The sequence below is a fragment of the Rattus norvegicus genome, assembly GCF_036323735.1.
Source record: "Rattus norvegicus strain BN/NHsdMcwi chromosome Y unlocalized genomic scaffold, GRCr8 chrY_unlocalized_8, whole genome shotgun sequence".
NCBI lineage: Eukaryota > Metazoa > Chordata > Mammalia > Rodentia > Muridae > Rattus > Rattus norvegicus.
Genome location: NW_026947411.1, coordinates 58,615 through 78,091, shown reverse-complemented (window position 1 = coordinate 78,091; position 19,477 = coordinate 58,615). Strand labels below are relative to the sequence as shown.

Here is a 19,477-nt window from a genome sequence, read left to right as displayed (position 1 = left end):
CATGAAACTCATAAGAAAATGGATTGACCTAGAAAGCGTCACCCTTAGTGAGGTAACCCAATCACAGAAAAGGACACATAGTATGCACTCTCTGATAAGTGCATTTTAGCCCAAAAGTTCGAATTCGGCAAGATATAATCCACAGACCACATGATGTTCAAGAAGAATGATCAAATTATGCAAGCTTCACTCCTTCTTAAACGGCGGAACAAAAAACATTCACGGGAGTTTATGTGGAGGCAAAGGTAGAAGTAGAGACTGAAGGAATTCATGCCCCACCTGTGGCTCATATACATATATACAGTCACCAAATTATATAAGATTATTGACGCTAAGAAGTGCATGCTGACTGGAACTGGATATAGATGTCCCTGAGAGACACAGCCAGAGCAGGTCAAATTCATAGTTGAATGCTAGCAGCAAAACATTAATCTGAAAATGGAACACCAGTTGCAGGAATTAGAGAAGCGGTTGAAAGACCTGAAGGGGCTTGCAACCTCATAGGACAACAATGCCCAACAACGAAAGGCCCCAGGGAGTAAAGCATCACCCAAAGTATATACATGGATTGACTCATGGCTGTAGATGTATATGTAGCACAAGATGGCCTTTTTGGGCAACAAGGGGAGGAAAAGCTCTTAATCCTTCCAAATGTGGACTCTTAATATAAGGAAGGTTAGAAAGATTAGACGGGTGGATGATGTGGATGGGAACACCATAATCGAAGAAGGAGTGAGAGCAGATAGATGACGTATGAACAGGAAACAAGGAAATGGTATATTTGAAACTTAAATTAAAAAATCATATAAATGAAAAGAGGATCCTCAGATTCCTTTGAATAGGTGGAGGAATATCTAATTTCCCTGTGTGCAGAAGAGGAATTTTTGCTGTCCCTCCAGGAAAAGGTGATAGATTTTTGATGTTTTAAAGTATAAGGGTGAAATAGGATCTCCCCTGGACTGTATGGAATGTGCATAGCTTCTCTTCCTCTTATGTCTGGAGTACTATTGAGCAGAAGTTGAAGGTTGATTGATACCTTGGAAATTATAGAACATTCCAGCCACACACTACTTCAGCAACTCCAAACTGAAAATCACAGTAAAGAATACACACCTGAATATCCATGGTAGGCAGTCAACAGTCTTAGAATTCTTGTACGAGGCTCTAATGCAGTAGTCTTAGGTTCAGTATCTTATTCAAATATATGTCCATCTACACATTCCTCTGCATGTGAAAGGACACCTCTGTGTAAGGGAACACAATGAAGATAGTAGTCTGATTTGTGCTTGCTTTTAGACTCTTTTTTGAGAACTCAGTCCAGATTTCTCTGAGATCTCTTCGTCAGAACAGTGTTTCTCAGGACAATAAACTTAGAAATTTTAGAGAGGAAATGGATTTGGCATATGGCAATGTGTCGTAATTCCTTGGCGTTCTGGAGTCCTCTTAATTGTATAAGTCTAAATCTTACTCAGTAAGATGGTGGAGGTAGGGAACTTACACAGAAGTAGGACTGTTGTGTCAGTCATCAAAAAGGTAATATACCAGACTTCATGGGAAAAAGTTGTTATTGCACCGTGGACATCACTGGGAATTCTGAGAAAATGTGCAAAGGAGATATTGTATACCGGTTTGTTAGAAGTTTAAAATCTCTGGCTACTTCTAAAATTATAAGAAAAAACATTTTATTCTGGAGAAAATGTTAGTACCTCGTGGAGCAGAGGAAGATCCAGTATTGCTTGATCAGCTTCCTATTCTTTTTCAGTATTTAGAATGTCCATATATTTTCATGCCATTTGAAAGTCCAGGTAGCAATTCTTCCATCAGTCCTATAGGTTGCATTTCATTCCAGCAGTTGTCTTTGGGCTTTGAAGACTTTTGTCAGACAAGAAAAGATCAACACCCCTTTCTTCCATGGAGGAATGTCTCAGAATACATGTAGCAGAAATAAGTTTGTATGTAATCCTAAAGAGTTGGGATATAGCAGGCTCACAAAATCAAGAGAAGAAGTGCTAATGATGGCCACAAGAGAGTGCAGGCATGAGTACGCCTTGGGCAAAATAAGATATTTCAGGCCAATGTGGGCCTTTGGTGAAAGTGCTCTTGTCCACTATACAGAGAAAAAAGGTGAAATACTTGTGAGTAGATGTGGAGTGTTGATGCTCCCATAGGGAAAAGGAGAGACACTGAAGTTCTTCTATGAAACGGTGACATTACAGACCCCATGGACAGAAGATGTGAATTTGAGAACAACTGGAGCAAAAGGTATCATTCTGATGTCCCTCCTAGAGGAAGTTTTGAATGTGAGACACAGTTAAGTGTTAATTTTGTGACATCTTTCATCAAAAGTAGCATGGTTCAGAATCATTCTTTGTCAAATAGGTTAGCTGCTGAGGACCTTTTTGAGTGGAAGTGGAGTTTGAGACCTGGGTGCCAGAGATGACTTCAGGAATTGTAAGTCTTATAAGACAGATATCGGACACTCTTATATACAGAATGTACATTTGATATATACTGGACATAAATCGATGATCTAAAGTAATGACTTTTAAGAGTAGAATATTAAAGAAACGTAGAATCTGCTTAAAGTGACAAACCTATTTAAGGATAATGGAGTGTTCAAGCCTACCTTGAGCAGGCAAGCTAGGGCTACTTCACATATCGTATCTTCAGTTACACCATGGGAGGCCTGTCAGGGATCCAAGCATTAGTATTATTCAGCAGTCATGATTTTCAGTCTCTAAATCCTCTTGAAGCTAATCATCGACAATGGTTATAAGCATGAAGGATGGTATATAGGACAAATAATGAAAGTTTCACAATTTACTAACATAGATCATAATTAAGTGAAGTGCCTTTGGTCACATCTGTATTTTCTTAGTGGCCATAATTAGATGGACATGATCTAAAGCTCCCTATTAGAGGGTTACCTTTGATCTAAACATCCCTATTAGAAGGTTGAGTATGCTCTAAGGACTCTTTAATCTTGGTCCTCTTGGGCAAAAAAAAAAAATTCTGAGATCTCAATAGTAAACTATAGTCATTCTTATAACTGATCTTAGACAGAAGAGGATGGTGTAAGGTATTATTTGTCAAAGAATAAAAACCTGAAGGCTACCAATCAAAGTGAAGTGCTGATTTCCCTTCATCTAAAGGGGATGGTGTTGAGATGGCTTGGAAATAGGTGCAGCTTGTGTAACCTGTGTTCATAACTGCAACTTATGGGGTCATACTGAACTGTTTTGCTAAACAAGAAAGTGCCTGGCCATGTTTAACCAATTACCAAGATCCAGTCACCTAACTGTGAAGAATGAAAAATTCTAGCTCACCTTTGGTGGTGGGAAAACATATGGTATTGCATAATTTTCTTCCAATTATTCTTTCCAGCTTCCATTAGTCAGCATGCTCTTCTATCAGGGTGATTGTCTGAACTGTGATGCTCCATTGATACACACACACACACACACACACACACACAAACACACACACACACACACATATGTGTGTGTGTATGTGTATCTGTATGTGTACGTGTACGTATATGTATATGTATATGTATATATAAGATTTATACATGTATATATATCATATATGTATGTATATATGATGTATATATGTATACCTATGATGTATATATATATAATGTATATATACCTATATACATATATGTGATGTATATATGTATATATGATGTATATATTTATAAGTGTACATGTGTACACATCCATAAATGAGAGATGGAAAAATTGCATTTCTGACAACCTTCTGTAGTAAGGTTGCATATATTTTAATTTTAGCTATCTGTACTCTGCCCTCAGATCTACACCAAGAATCTTATGATGTCCCACTGGGAAATTGGAATTATGATTGCCTGGCAATCTTGGTCAAGTTTGGCAATTAAGAAAAATGAAGTTAAATCAGGTATAAGATGTCCTTGTAATTAAGTGATGCTCTTGGGGCATCCAGAGCTAGAGGCTACAACTGAAACTCCTCACAAATATAGATGGAATCAATGAGACTTGCCCATAGGAGCCAAACCTGAGATTTCTCTGTGAGCATCAATCCATACCAATACTCCCTTGGCCAGGAACAGGATGTCTATAGTTTTTGTGGATGAAGATCCCATTTTGTACTACATTGAACTGCATGTTATTGAATCTGATTCTGGCTTCTACAGAGGTATGCCATGAGACCATGGGGCCTCTTTCGTCAGAAGTGAAGTGAATTGAGCCCACTTTCAAATAATCAAAGTTTGGGGGTCTTTCCTTTATATGAGTACTTGAGAGGACATAAGGCAACCAGGGAATGTGTAGAGTAGGCTCAGTTGTAGGAGGGAGGTCTGACATTCTGTTCAATGACTTAGGTAATTGATGGAAAAAGGAAGATCTTGACGCCTTTAAGAAAGAGAAAACTTTGAGATCTGATTGTGCAAAGGTATGTGTTAGAAAACCCTTGGAGTTGGGGTTGGTAGTATGAAACATCCTGTGAAACATGAATGTCATTATTACCTGATTTGGTAAAGGATTTTCCCCAACAATGCCGTTCAATTTCTATACTTCTTTAGTTGGTAGGAATTTTACATCTTGTATTTAATATGGGGAAGTGCAGGTAACATCCCAGGCCTTTTTTAAACAGCCTGCATTACTGTCTCTGGATCTTTTGCTCATTCAGTTTGTCTTAATATGTCCATATATTGGCAGCAACAAAGGGTGCTCTTGATTTCTAGTGATTGGATTGATTCCATCAATCAATGATTCTATATATAGGAACTGGGACCTCAAACCCGAGTGGAAGAACATATTTCTCTATCCACCATGGTAATAGGTAAAAGCCTTGAATTTCTATTATTTAGAGTATATCCATGTGAGGTAATTCAAATTCATGAGGGACTTCTTTAGAATACAAGGTATGGCATACTATTTTTTGGAAAAGCATGTCTCATGTCACCTTGTGAATAAAGGAATGTGTGAATTTCCTTTGGTCAAAGGAAGTGTACTCCATCAAGAGGTGAGAAAGATCCAAGGCCACACTGATGGGGAAGGAGTCACATCATCATTCAGGGTGGTTCTCAGGGCCTCGTCAAAGAGGAATGAGTCTAGGACGTATATCAGAACAGTAGAGTTCTGAGAAGAGATTCACAGAATGGGAAGTTCTGAGAAGATCTTCAGCAAAAGTGAAGTCCTGAATGTATTGGTTCAGAATGTGGAGGTCCCTAGTCATATTTTGAAGAAAAGAAGTATCCACTTCACCCATGGTCAGCAGGGGAAGGTTATCGGCTACACTGGGTCTTGGAGAAATGTTCTGCCTCTATCTCAGTAACTTCTAAGTATGTTCTCTATATGTATACCCTATATATCTTTTAGTCCAGGCAATGGTCACAACAACAGTATAAGTGGTTCAGGAAGCGGTGATGTTTCTTCATGGATGTGTTCAGCTACACACATATGTGAATAAAATATAGGAATGGTGTATATTTTGATGACCTACTTTAAGGCACATAGTATAAGAGTCAATTTAGCTTTGTGTCTTCTGAACTAGGATTTAGAAGCAGAGAAATATAAGATACCATTGTTTGCATATGTGTTGTATGAATACCTTGAATAAAGAGGTTAGTTTTAAGCAAACTTTCTTAATAGCTGTGTTCTGTGGCATAGGACGAAGGGCAGCTCTAGTGATTCTTTAGTTCCACAGGTACTCCAAAATTCCCATAGTACACAGGGAGGAGGTCTGAGACAATTGATGTGCACTGGGAATAATTTTTAGAGCCCTTTCAATAGAATTTGATTTCCCAAGCCCCCATTTGCAGAAGCTGAGGGTCTAAAATCTACTGGGTGGATTGAAGTACAAAATTGACCCACAATCCTACTGGAAAGACAGGGAATGTTAGATGATCATTCATGTAGGATGCGTGGTATAACACTCCCTTGGTCTGGCAGCTCTTTAAGGAGAAAAGACAACACCACTTGATGGGAATAGGAATATAAAAGGGCCATGTAAGTCTTCAAGCAGGTTTTAAGCCTCTTTACCATAAAGGATCTAGGGCAATGCTGTACTTTGGCGAGTACTGACATGCTCTACAATATAAGAAGAAGGAGTAAGTTAACACTGGGTAAAGTGAACCCCATGTAAGAGAGGAAAACTCTAAAGCACTATTGAAAATGAAGAGAAATTTCTTCAGGCATAGTGTATATAGGTGCCATACACACTTCTGTCAACAGAAAAGGTCCCTGGTACCTTATGCCAGGATAAAGTTTCCAGCAGTAATCATAAGTTTCAAATTCTCATTCAGAGTTTTATATATTCATAATTTCTGTTAATGCAAGAGAAAAGACAGGAACATATTTCTTCTGCCAAAGGCTTTGGATAATTGTTTCTGGCTAGGTTAATCCTTCTGGTTCGTTCAGCTGTTAAGATCTAAGCATAAATGTTGAAATTATTACATTTCTATTGATTTGCCTGATTGCAGTTTGCAAGGGTTATATACTCTGATTCCAAACTTCGACTCTGGGACTTCAAACCGGAGTAGAGTCGAGTCCCTGGATTATAGAAGGAGTCACTTTTGAAAATATGTCTGATCAGTTAGGTATACAACTACTTTGTTGGAAATTCAAGGGCCCAATATTCAGAGAGAACATTTAGGAGGACTGGAAATAGCGAAAAGGTTACAGAATCCTTCAGGCAAAGGTTTACCTTGGGTACTGGAAGAAGAGAGTCAAGTGCAACTGTTTTCACAGTCCAGAATAACCATGTGTCTGGGGACTATGAGGCGTGCTTGCCAGAAATTAGGGAATTTGCTCTTACATATTGGGTGGTAATCTCTGGATTTATCTTTTACTCAAGCTGTTAAGCAGCAGGATAATCATGGACAACAAAGATGAAACTGCTCCATTTTATGTTACAAACCTTAAAGGCAGAACGTAGGTTAGGGCTCAGATTTGCACTGACATGTCTGAGGACATCATGTCCATGTGGTCTGCCATTCCTTCAAACATTTATGTATGCCTGGCCACCCAGGTCAGAAGGAAACATTAAGACCTCTTAGAAGAATAGAACTGATATTCTCTGGATAGAGGTGGATTCTCGGAAGAAACCATTGTCAGGGGATATTAATTTAAAGTTTCCTTAAGAAAAAATAAACATCTGTATGAGAATTCATTTCATTTGCTTCTCTGTATGTTCTTTATCAGAAGAATTTGTATTAAGCCACGTTCAACTTTAAGGGTATGTCTAGATTTTCTTATTCAAAGAAAGGGGAATATATTCATCTTACTTTGAAGAATATGCTTGTCAGGGGCTCTTCATTGCATCCCAAGTGAACCTCCAGTTTACCTTGAACTGACAGAGAAACCAGGGAAAAATTAGGAAACATATCTGTGGCACAGTCCATAATATCAAGAAATAGTGTGGGTTTCCTCACCCTAAATTAATATCTAAACTTCCTTTGGACAAACTAGAATGATATGAAGTAACCTTTCTTTCAGGGATAACATATGACACCTCCTTAATCAAAGAAAGAATAGATGAGTACCCCCGAGTAAAGAACAGTTGCTGATGTCCCTGTGACAGGAAATTGTTTTGAGTATTCAAAATCCCCTAGTATTTGAGAAAAAAATTAAATTGCTTACAATAGCTCAAGAGGTCCTACATTGCTTCATCTTCTAATGGTACTTCACAGTCTAGCATATACACATCTTTAGCTGAATCTGCAAGAGACTGAATATAGATTCCATGATTCAAGAAAAGTTGGGGGTGTCCTAAGCCTGATTGCCTCCTAAAAACTATATTCAACCAAAAAGAAATGAGCACCAGACTGATGACTTCACAACATATCATGTGACCTTACACAAGGAAGTAGCATGATATTCCAGGATTTGCTCCCTCCTTTTGGATTTCAGTGAACCTTCAACAGAGGGATCAATGCTCCATGGTCTGAGGTAAAATATTCCATGGGCCCCAAGCAAAAGGGATGGTTCTGAGAGACCATTTGGTCAAATGAGTAACTCTAAGTCCTAATCATCCTGAGCAGAAAAAAATACCAATGTTTTTGAAAGGAGAAAGGTCTTAAACCAGTTTGAAAGTAAGGGACTATTCCTGATTACCTTCTATAGAAGACTATGGTCCCAGCACTCCAGGGCTCCATATTTTCAGAGAACTCAAGAAAATTCTTATCTCCAAGGCCTCCACTACAGACTTGACAGCAATCTGAGATTTATTCTGAAATCTTGTGTCAAAGTCACTGGATCTAAACCCTATTTAAACTTACTATAAGCCGCACAGGTATGGGTGTGAGGGATATTGGCCTTTCTGGTGAGAATCTTAGATAAGTGGCCTTGGATCCAGGCTGGAATTTTTATTCATTGGTCAAGGGACCTCAATCCATTGTTCTTGGAGATTTTTTGGTGGTCAGAGTTGTATTGGCTATGCAATAAGGTTTGAGGAACAAGTTCTGGTCAGCCACAAACAAAGTGAGAATCTTCTATGGATTCTTGTTCACAAGGATTCAGTTTCAGGTACACTACAGCAGAGGCTGAATGTTTGAGACACTCCTCAGTCACAAGGTCAATTCTAGATTTTGGTCCATCAGATGGCCATGTCTCTGACCCCTCCATTGCAGACAGAGGAAGAATAAAGTGTTTTTATTCCAGGGCAGTTGACTTCTAGTGTTTGTCGTTTTATAGGTATTTGAGTCCTTTGATGTTTAATGATATCGGACAAATGATTGGTTTTGTCTATTATTTTTCTTGTTAAATGTCGAATTATGTTTCTGTGGCTACCTACTTTATCTCTTTTTTGTGTTTTTTAAAAGTAGATTGTGTTCTTTCTTTTTCTGGGTGTAGTTTCCTGCCTTGTACTGGAATTTTCCATCTATCATCTTTTGTAGGACTGGATTTGTGGAAAGATATTGTGTAAATTTGCTCATGACATGGCATATCTTGGAATCTCCATCTATGGTAGTTGAGAGGTTTTACAGTAGCCTGGGCTGACATTTTTTTTCATTTAGGATCTGTGTGATATATGCCCAGGATTGCTAGCTTTCACAGTCTATTTTAAGAAGTGTGGAATACTGATTGGTCTCCCTTTTTATGTTACTCGACCTTTTTCCCTTACTGCGTTTAACATTTTTTCTTTGTTTTGTGCACTTTATATTTTAACTATTATGTGATGGAAGAAATTTCTTTTCTGCTCCAATTTTTTTGGAATTCTTTTTGCTTTTTGTACGTGCAAGGTTGTCTCTTTCTTTAGGTTAGGGAAGATTTCTAGTATAATTTTGTAGAAGATATTTACTGACCCTTCAAAGTGGGAGTTTCATTCTCTTCTATACCTATTATCCTTAGGTTTTATCTTCTCATTTTGTCTATGATTTCCTGGATGTTTTGGGTTAGGAGTTTTTTGTTTTGTATTTTTGGACAATTGTGTAACTGTTTTCTATGGTATCTTCTGCCCCTGAGATTCTTTTCTATATTTTATATTCTGTTGGTTGATGCTTGCGTTTATGACTCCTAATATCTTTCCCAGGTTTTCTATATTCAGAGTGTTCATCTTTGTGTGGTTTGCTGTTGTTGTTGTTGTTGTTTTTGTTGTTGTTGTTGTTGTTGTTGTTTTCTGTTTCCATTTTTACTTCCTGATGGATTTTTCAATTCCTCCAGCAGCTTGTTATGTTGTAATGTAATTCGTTAAGGGATTTTTGGGTTTCCTCTATGAGGTCTTCTATCTCTTTACATCTGTTGTCTTGTATTTCTTTGATGGAGTTATTTATGTCCTTCTTAAAATCCTTTAACCTCATCATGTTCAGTGATTTGAACTACAAACTTTTCTATCTCTTTTCTGGTGTGTCAGGGGTATACTGGGCTAGCTTTGGTGGGAGAACTGGTTTCTGATGATGTCTAGTAACATCAGTTTATGTTCCTTAGGGAATTATACTTGCCCCTCACCATCTGGAGTTAGCTGGTTTTGCTGTCTCTGAAAGTGGCTTGAATTCTCTCTTAGCCTGTGTGTCAACAGTAATGGGACCGTTGTTCTCTCTTGAATTATCTTGTGTGCCAAAAACTGTGGATAAATTTCAGCTATATGGAATAGATAGAAACAAAAGTATGCTGTAACAGACTGCACCTCTTTTCGTGGGTTCTGAGCACTCCAGGAAGTTACCTCTGAGAAGAAAAAGTCTTTCCTGTGCTCTTGAGTGTGTCAGCACTCCTGGAAGTCCATCTATTTCCTCATTGGATCTGGGGACAGAGAGCTGAGGTACAGGTTCAGCTCTGGGAACACAGCTCTGGGTCCTCTTGGTTTTTAAACTTTCACTGGAACAGCTCACAAAAGAAATTTTACTCCCTGATAAGTAAGTGCCTAGGAATCATCATCTCTCTGTCTCTTCAGAGATGGGACCACAAACATATGGCAGCTGGCATTTTCACATGGATGCTGTGAATTAAACTTAGGAATCTCATTCTTTCATGTCAAATATATTCCCATCTGAGATAATTGTTCAGTGAACAAAGTATTGTTTTGAATATGACAGAGACTATCTGTGACAAATTAAAATGTTTAGGCAATGTCAACTAGGTCATTGAATTGAAGAACTCACATAATTACTACATGATGGTCTAACCAATGCACGGGATGCATATTCATTAAAATGAAGAATAGTATAAAGTTTATTTATGCAACTTACTGAATCATGTAATAAATAATAAGTCTCCACTAATGTACCATGTCCATAATAGTGTATAGATTAGGAATGAATAGAAAGTATTATGAACTTTCTTTTATAAAGATTGCATTATAGTACAAGAAAAAAGAAAAAAAATGAATGCATAAATCAGTGTGTTGGAGTTGATAGTATGCAAGTAGTTGAAGAATCTATTTTAGAAATAAGGTCATGGAGATTGTCATGAGGAAGTGACATTTAAGTTAAATTAGATGAAAAATAATTGATCTATATTTTGGGCAAAATTACAGTAAATATAAGGATGATAAGAGGACAAAGACCTTGACATATCCAAAAAAGTAAATATGAGAGTAGTTTGTATTGATTAAGAGATAGAAGAACGGTCCAAATAAAGCTGAATCTCAGGCAATGTCTCATATGGGAATATAGAAACAATGTTAGACATATAATTTTTATTTACTGAAAATGTCTTAGAAATCATTGAAAAGTTTTAAATAAGTTTGTTTAACTCACAATGTATATAGTAAGGGACTCTGGTTACTTATGAATTATGATATGATACAGAGAATGATTTTAAGGATGTTTTTGAAGTCTATCTGGAAGTAGTGTCAATGATAATGAAAAAGAGTCATATCAGAGAGCTATGATGGAAATTGTTGTGTTTGGTAGTAGAATGAGGGTGGGTTGAGTAGGAAGAAAAGAAACCCAATGACTTTTTTTTGAGAAAATGAAAAGATGTTGGTGTTATTTACTCTGATGTGGAATGTTTCATGATAAGTGGATTTAGGAGAATTATAAAGGAATTTATTTTAGACCCTTGAAGATGCTTGAAAGAACCTCTAACTCACTAGACATTCCTACTTACTGTTCATGGTTTGTTGATTTAAACCATTACTCATACCATTATTAGCTGTTATATAAAAAAAAAAACTTACATTACTATCTGTATTTTTTCAAGGTGTATCTGGGAGTACTTATTTAATTAAGAGCAAACCTATGATTATACTACATGCTTATTTAGTATATTCAGACAAATTATTTGCCCATTTACTTACTACAAACATTTTGTATTGCAATTAGAATTTAATCCAAGTTTATTGGTGCTGACACACTGTTTGATTAGAATATAATAGCTCATGAATGTGAATTTCACAGAAAGAAATCATTTGCTCAGATTTTGTAAACTTACAAACCCTAGAAGAGTAAAAACATGTAATAAATTCTATCTCTTCTACTTTTAATCTTTAGTATTTTAGTGTGTTATGATATACATGCAAAAATTCCTAACCCAGATGATTTTATCTATAATATCCAGTACTATTAAACATATCAATAGTATTTTACAAATATGAATAATCTATGCTTTCAGAAAATTTTCATCAAAGGAGCAAGAAATTCTTCATAACTTCAACACAACATGGCCTTTGGGAACAGAATAAAACACAAATAAGGAAAGGCGGAAAATGATTGACACATGCACTGTTCTTGGTTTGAAATTTAACAATCATGCTAGTTATAGGATACAGCTTTGAAATTCGAGTCAATGAGAGGATGAAAAATACTGAGGAAGAGTAGGTAAATTGAATTCTTGCTACATGAACAAAAACACTGGATCTGAAGGTAAGGTACATTTTATATAATGACCCTCGTCTTCTGTTTTCGTATTTGTTCAATGCTTTGGTATTTGTTCGTATATTATGTTCCAAAAACATATCAATGATTCTGGTTATTCTTAATTAATGAACATGCATTTCAGCTGATTTAATATTCCACATTATCTTAATATTCTTCTGTATTTTTCAGTATGAAAATATAGATAATTATTTTGATTAGAGTAAAATTTTATTTTTTTTATCTTATGAGAGAAGAAATTATTAATCAAGAATGGATATTTGATATTTTCTAAAAGATGTTAATAGAGGTTGAAACCGTATATATAAGATCAACCATTTATACCTTTTCCAAATGAAACTCATTGAAATGTCAGTACACATGTAGTACATAAATGGAATGATACATAGGAATAAAAACATCCCCTATGTATCCAGAATCATCTATTATCACCATGATGAAAGCCAATATTAGGAAGAGAAGATGGTACAGCCACTTTGCAGGAAAATCAGCTTCATTCAAAATGAAGATTGAGCTGGGAAGTGATTTGACTAAGTGTAGTTAAGAATAATGTAAATGCCCAAAAATTGCAATCTCACTAAGTGGTATTTCCTCGTTGCAGGAGGTATGTTGTTAGGGGTAGGCTTTGAGGTTTCAAAAGACTGAAGCTATTTCAATCTAGTTTTCTCCACCTTCTGCTTATGGTCTGAGATGTAATCTTTCAGCAACCTCTGCCTGTTTATCTTTACTCTGATATCATCCATCACTGACTCTGATATTCTGGATTATAAGCCCAAATAAAGTATTTCTTTTTTAAAGGAAAGAATAATATAAATGAGTTTAATGTTATGAGAAGCAGACCTTGTTTACCTGATATGGTTGCCTTTTCCTTTCTTAGCTTGGGCCATCAAACTTCTGCTATGTTGAATGAGAAATCTCCATATTCTCTACTCTCACATATTGCAGTTTGTCACTTGGCCCTCAGGACCCCCTTATACCTGGGGCTGTATTTTTGTTCTTGGAAGTTAGAAAGTTTGGACTTCCTGACTTTGGAGGCAGGGTTAAAAGTAAATGGGAAGTGAGTGATATACATACCACAACTCTTCTATTTTAGTATGTAAATGGGGGTTATTAGAGGATGGGATTACTGAGGTGAGCATAAAGGAAAGGTGCTGCTTTATTTGAAATGTTTTCTTACCTCATTCTGTGCCCTTGTAAAGGACCAGTCTTATCTCTCAGGCCTGGCCATGTTCCTGTCACTCCTCACCTGCCTATCTCCTGCAGCTCTTAATTCTAGTTCCTACTTCTCACTCTAGGTTTCATCTTGACCAGATTTAGTTCATTTTTCAGTGCTCCTGCTCTGAAACGTACACAAGTTCTTTTTCTTTTGTTTTATTTTCAAACTTTCAATGTTTATATTCGTTTTTGTTTTACCTCTTTTATGGAAGCCTTAGAGGAGAATCATTCATGGATGTCTCTTTTGATTGGAATGAGAAAATAATGAAAAAAATATTTTTTTTTAAATTACAGGACATTTTCATGTCTAAGTTTTTCTCTTACAAACACCTGCCATGCTAGTTTATCTCCCTGTCTTGTCCTTAGTCCTTTCCTCCCCTTGCTACTTGGATACTGCCTCTTAGGACTTACTGCAGAACCATAAATGCTGGCATACACAAGGGAGGTGTTGATTCTTCATCACTTTTCTAACTTTTTTTCTACCTTCTCTCTTGATCTGTTTGAATAAATTTGGATCTCTGTACTCAATAGTATATTGCTATAGTGCTTGGGCCATGAAAATATCTGTTATTGTTGCCTTGTCATAGTTTTACAGCTCAGGTTTGGCCTAGTTACACTTTGGGATCTAAGTCCAAGAAGTTTGAGGACTTTAATAAAAACTTGTCAGGAGCTAAAAATACTTTTAAATGATTTCTTAATACATGACGCCTAGAAAACCCTTTCATAAATCATGGATAAAGCAATCTGAGATTCTTGTTTCTGTAAAGTACTTAAAAATATGAAAGGGAGAAAGGCCATGGCTTGCTCACTCTTGTCATTAAATAGGGCGCTCAGATATGAGTTTTCCTGCGATTTCTGGTTAGAACATAAAGATGTCTTTGGTAGTTTGCATTACCAGATTGCTTATATTAATTCCCCCTTTTGCTATTGTTTTCGTTTTCTGTCTTCATTGTTTCCAATAGGACCATTGCTCCCCACTCTGTGTAGATAAAAGGTGGGTCCAGTACAGCTGTTATTGTTCTGGCACACAAACTACTTTTTGGGAACAAATGTTCACCATTGTATAGTTGACAGTGGTTTGAAATTCTTTCCTTGTCCTCAGTTTCTTGTAACAACATATTCTTTACATCTTCTTTAATTAATTGTATTGACCTCCCTGTAATCGTATTATGTATCTGTGTGTATGGAAGAAAGATTTTCTTTAAATATTCTGTGGTTTGTGGGTTTATTCTTCCATAAAGTATTTCCCAACACCACATGACCTCAGGCCATTACTAGGAATTACTGTATGCTGGGAACATTGGGGGAGGATAGTGTGAAATTAATCACTGTCCTTTGTTTCAGAGATTTTTATTTTTTAATAAGTAACCAATACTATACAAATAGCTAACTAACTCTTGTGTTCCCCTTCCTGTATGGCTGCTGGTGTAAATAAAATGCATTTTTTCATTTATAAACAATAATAAAATCTCATAAAGGCACAAACATATTTAAAGACAGAAAATATTCACAAAGGAAAATCCATTTAAAATGGAGATAAAATATAAACAAAATGAGAACAAAAGACCCATTCAGAAACATGATATTAAAAATGTCATTGTCAAGTTACAAATTTTTAAGATGAGATAATAATAATATATACTTAAGAAGAGATGAAAACCATTAAATGCACTGTGTGCCCAAAATGTTCACTCAAAATATAGTATATACCAAAGAATGGAATGGAGCTCTCATTCTTGCTACTATAGAGGCAAAATGGAAGAATTACTATTAGGCTAAACCCAACCTAGATTTCATAGTGCCAAACTATCAAGAAAGCTAGTGTTTCAAAAATACCACATTAAGCAAATATCGATAATAAAAACAAATATAAAAACAAGAAAGTATTGAAGACCAGCACTAGTCCATGATAATCTGATAGGGTGCATGGGATTATTTCAATATTCTTGTATCTATATGGACCTGTTTAATGACACAGTATATGGTAAGTTTGGAGAAGTTACTTTTAGGTGCAAAGAAAAAAGGTATATTATCTAGTTTTAGGATGAAATGTTATTTAAATATCTGCTAAATCCATTTGGATGATTATTTCTGTTATTTTTAATGTATCAGTTTAGTTTCAGTTGCCACAAACGGTCAACTGATGAACTTGGGTATTGAAATCTCCTACTATTATCGTGTTGGCACCAATATATTCTTTGAGGCTTAGTGATTTTCTTTTGGTGAATTTAGGTGCCCTAGCATTTGAAACATAGTTGTTCATAATTGATAGTTCATCTTAGTATTATTTTTTCTTTGACAATTATTTTGTCCTTCCTTATCATTTTTGATATCTTTGGTTGAAAGTCAATTTTATTCAATGTAAGAAAGGCTATTTCCGTTTTATTTCTTGGGACCATTTGCTTGGAATTTCTCTCCAGCCTTTTACCTTGAGATAGTGACTGTCTATATAATTAAGGTATATTTCCTGTATGCAGCAAAATGTTCGGTCCACTTTATTTATTCAATCCCTTAGTTTATATATTCTTATTGGAGAATTAAGTCCATTGATGATAAGAGATATTAAATAAAATTTATTGTTCTTTCCTGCTATTTTTATTGTTAGAAATGGAATTACTTTTGTGTGGCTATCATCTTTTGGGTTTGTTGAAAGATTAATTCCCAAATTTTTCCAAGGGTGTAGTTCCTTTCTTGTGTTGGAAGTGTCCATCTACTATCCCATGTAGGGCTAGATTTGTTGAAAGATGTTTTGTAAATTTGGCTTTGTCATGGAGTATCTTGGTTTCTGCATTCATGGTAAGTGAAAATTTTACCAGATATCCAAGACTGGAGATCCAGAAATAAATGCAAACACCTACGGTCACTTTATCTTTGACAAATGTTCTAAAACCATTTAATGGAAAAAAGACAGAATTTTCAAAAAATGGTGATGGTTCAACGTGAGGTCAGCATATAGAAAAATCAATTATTTAAACAAACTCACAGGGTGGGGGAACAAATGATCACATTGTTAGATGGTGACAAAAAATGAAAACAATCAATACCTCTTCATGTTAAGAGATTTGGTACATATTATAAATTCAAGGTCCATACATAAACTTAGTAAAAACAATATTACAAAAAGAGTACCCAACATCAACATAAATGGAGAGAACCTTGAAGCAATTCAACAAATATCTGGGAATAGAAAAGGTTGCCCAATCTCCACTTACTTCTTTAATATAGCACTAGAAATCTTATTCACAGAAATTAGACAACCAAAGGAGATAAAGGGAATTCAAGAAGTCAAAATATCATGATTTGTATATGATATGATAGTATATTTTAGTGACCCCAAAAATTCAACCAGAGAACTCCTTCAGCCAATAAACAACTTCTGTAAAATGGCTGGATATAAAATTAACTCAAACAAATCATTACGCTTCCTCTATTTCAAGGATAAACAGGTTGAGAAGAAATTAGGGATATGACAATTTTCACATTAGTCACAAATAATAAAAAATACCTCAGTGTGACTCTAACCAAGCAAGTAAAAGGTCTTTATGACAAGAACTTCAACTCTGTGAAGAAAAAAAAATGAAGAAAATCTCAGATGGAAAGATTTTCCATGCTTATGGATTGGTAGAGTTAATATTACAAAAATGGCAAACTTGGCAAAAGCAATCAACATATTCAAGGCAATCGCTATCACAATTCCAACTCACTGCTTCATAGAGTTAGAAAGAGCAATTTGAAAATTCATTTGAAATAACAAAAACCCCATGACAGAGAAAACTCTCCTCAACAAGTAAAGAACATCTTTACTTTTTCTTTTTTTTTCTGCTTGTAAAGTTTATTCACCACAAGGGCACCCCTAAAGGAAGAAGCAGGAGCTGATATCTGATCTGTGTTCTTCTTGAAAGCCTTGCATCGTAACACAGCATAAGGTTAGCAAAAGGATGGGAAGGTTTGCTTTTCATTTGTGGAACATTCTGTGGCTTCGGGTACCCATCTTTTTATGAGATTTCACTTTGTAGTGTTGGAAGAATTGTTCTGTGATATCATGAGATTGTGCAGTAAACAGTCCTTTTCTTTATTCCTGTAATGAAAGCAAACATTTATTGTTTTCAGTTCCTTCAGAGAGCTTGCTAGGAGACTAGATCAAGGAGGAACTTGGGAAGAGGGACTTAGATATGCAAAATATATTTTTGGTATTGGATTTCTTCTAGGTACTTTAGGGAACTAACTTCATAAGATTTGGAATATAATCAGAAAAGAGCTTGTTAAAGATGTAGAAAAGCACGTGGTGTGGTTGCACAGGCCTTTAATCTTAGTACTAGGGAGCAGAAGCAGGCAGAACTCTAAGTTCAAGGCCAGCTTGGTCTACAGAGAGAGAAAGAGAGAAAAGGTGAGAGAGAGAGAGAGAGAGAGAGAGAGAGAGAGAGTTTTCTGGTACTGCCAGGGATATAAAAGAAACACTGTCAAAAAAATGTTCAAGAATAAGTTCCGTATTATACAAAGAAAAAAATTCTCATTTTATTTTAGTAAGATGTTAATAATTTTTTCTTCATTCTAATGAAATGACTTAGCTATAAAATAATCTGAAGGCACCGAAAATGTAAGAAAAGGTGCTTTACATCACTATTCCCCTTAAACTATAAGTTGAATTTTTATTAAATAAACCTATGTAAATACACTTTGAAGGCTTTTCTGTGATTAGCTAAAGGGCTTTTACATTGTGAATTAAGAATGGTGAATTTCAGGCCAATCTTGAAAGGTCATCACTAAGGTGTAGAAGCATATTAAGCATACAAAATCAAATATAAAATTTTGCACAATAAAGAATGAGAACCTTTAATTGGTTTTCCTCTAATGTAAACACTTTCTTTTTGTTGAGTGAAGATTTTATGATTTGAACTAATTTTATGAGAAATACCACCTGCTTTCAGAAGATAAGAAACAGAGAAAGATGAGGAAAAACATATGCTAAGGAACAATGAACTGGGATAGAGTATTCTAGGTAATATATAGATCAATAAATTTGACACGTCTGTTACTGGTAAGGTGGGGACTTCATTACGCATATTTATGTACTTAAAAATGTTTTCTTTTCTTCTTAAGTTTGTATGGTTGCTCTGAAAACACTGGGTTTTGTGTTAAGATCTTTGCATATTTAATGATAGTTTTGAAATATTATGTTATAATCAAAAGCCGTGCTTTGTACAAACTTTTTAAGCAACAAAAAAGAGAATTGTCCGCTTGAGTTTTATGAAGAAAGTTAGTATGTTAAACATGAATAAATTTTTCTGATATATGCCTTCTCTTCATATACCATGCTTATTGATGAATCCTTAGCACATAGGAATGAATAGTAACCATCTTAGTATAGTTTCAGGATTTTATAGTATATTGTTTGACACGTGCATTTCTATTAAAATGCTATCAATTTTCTAATTCTCTTAATTTAACTGAAGAGGTTTTCCATAACTTCTAGTCCGTTTTCAATTAATTTAACAGGTCTTTGGTGTTATTATTGAATTTTATGACAGTATCTTCTTAATGTTCTTTATTTTTAAGGTAAATAGGTAAATATATATATATATATATATATACACATATATATATATAACAAAAATATTTTATAAAAAATTAAATTATTAGTGGAAAATCACTTAGTGATGGACAATTTTATAAACATTCTCTAAAGTATGAATATTCTACAATTTTAATTAGTATTAAAACATTATATATACCACAACCTTTATTAACCTTAGCATACACTGATCTAGTTAACATAACCACAAATTTTTATCTGTAAAATTTTTTTCTTAGTTTGTCAGTAATTAATCTTGACTTCTCTATCTGAGCTTTCTCATCATTATTCACAAAAAAATCTATTGTTGTTTTATTGAGAATAGTAAGGAATGTTCGTTGATATGTAGATACATAAGAATATGACAATATACGAAATGGTATTTCATTAAGCCC

The 19,477-nt window shown here is 35.2% G+C and overlaps 1 long non-coding RNA gene across 10 annotated transcripts in view; it reads right to left on the bottom strand.

Moving 5' to 3' along the window:
- Window positions 1–19,477, bottom strand: part of LOC134484791 (uncharacterized) — an 84,689-nt gene that overhangs the window by 26,380 nt on the left and 38,832 nt on the right. For 2 of the 10 annotated variants that reach the window (XR_010062585.1, XR_010062589.1), the window contains exons 1-6: window positions 7,623–7,847; window positions 7,268–7,332; window positions 2,627–2,686; window positions 1,707–1,872; window positions 1,499–1,593; window positions 1,114–1,244 (exon numbers count right to left, since the gene is read on the bottom strand). This is a non-coding gene — a long non-coding RNA (uncharacterized LOC134484791). Of the gene's footprint in view, window positions 1–1,113; window positions 1,245–1,498; window positions 1,594–1,706; window positions 2,108–2,626; window positions 2,687–7,267; window positions 7,333–7,622; window positions 7,848–17,015; window positions 17,280–19,477 lie in introns of those variants that run through there. The other 8 variants (XR_010062591.1, XR_010062587.1, XR_010062588.1 and 5 more) reach the window with 7 other exon arrangements.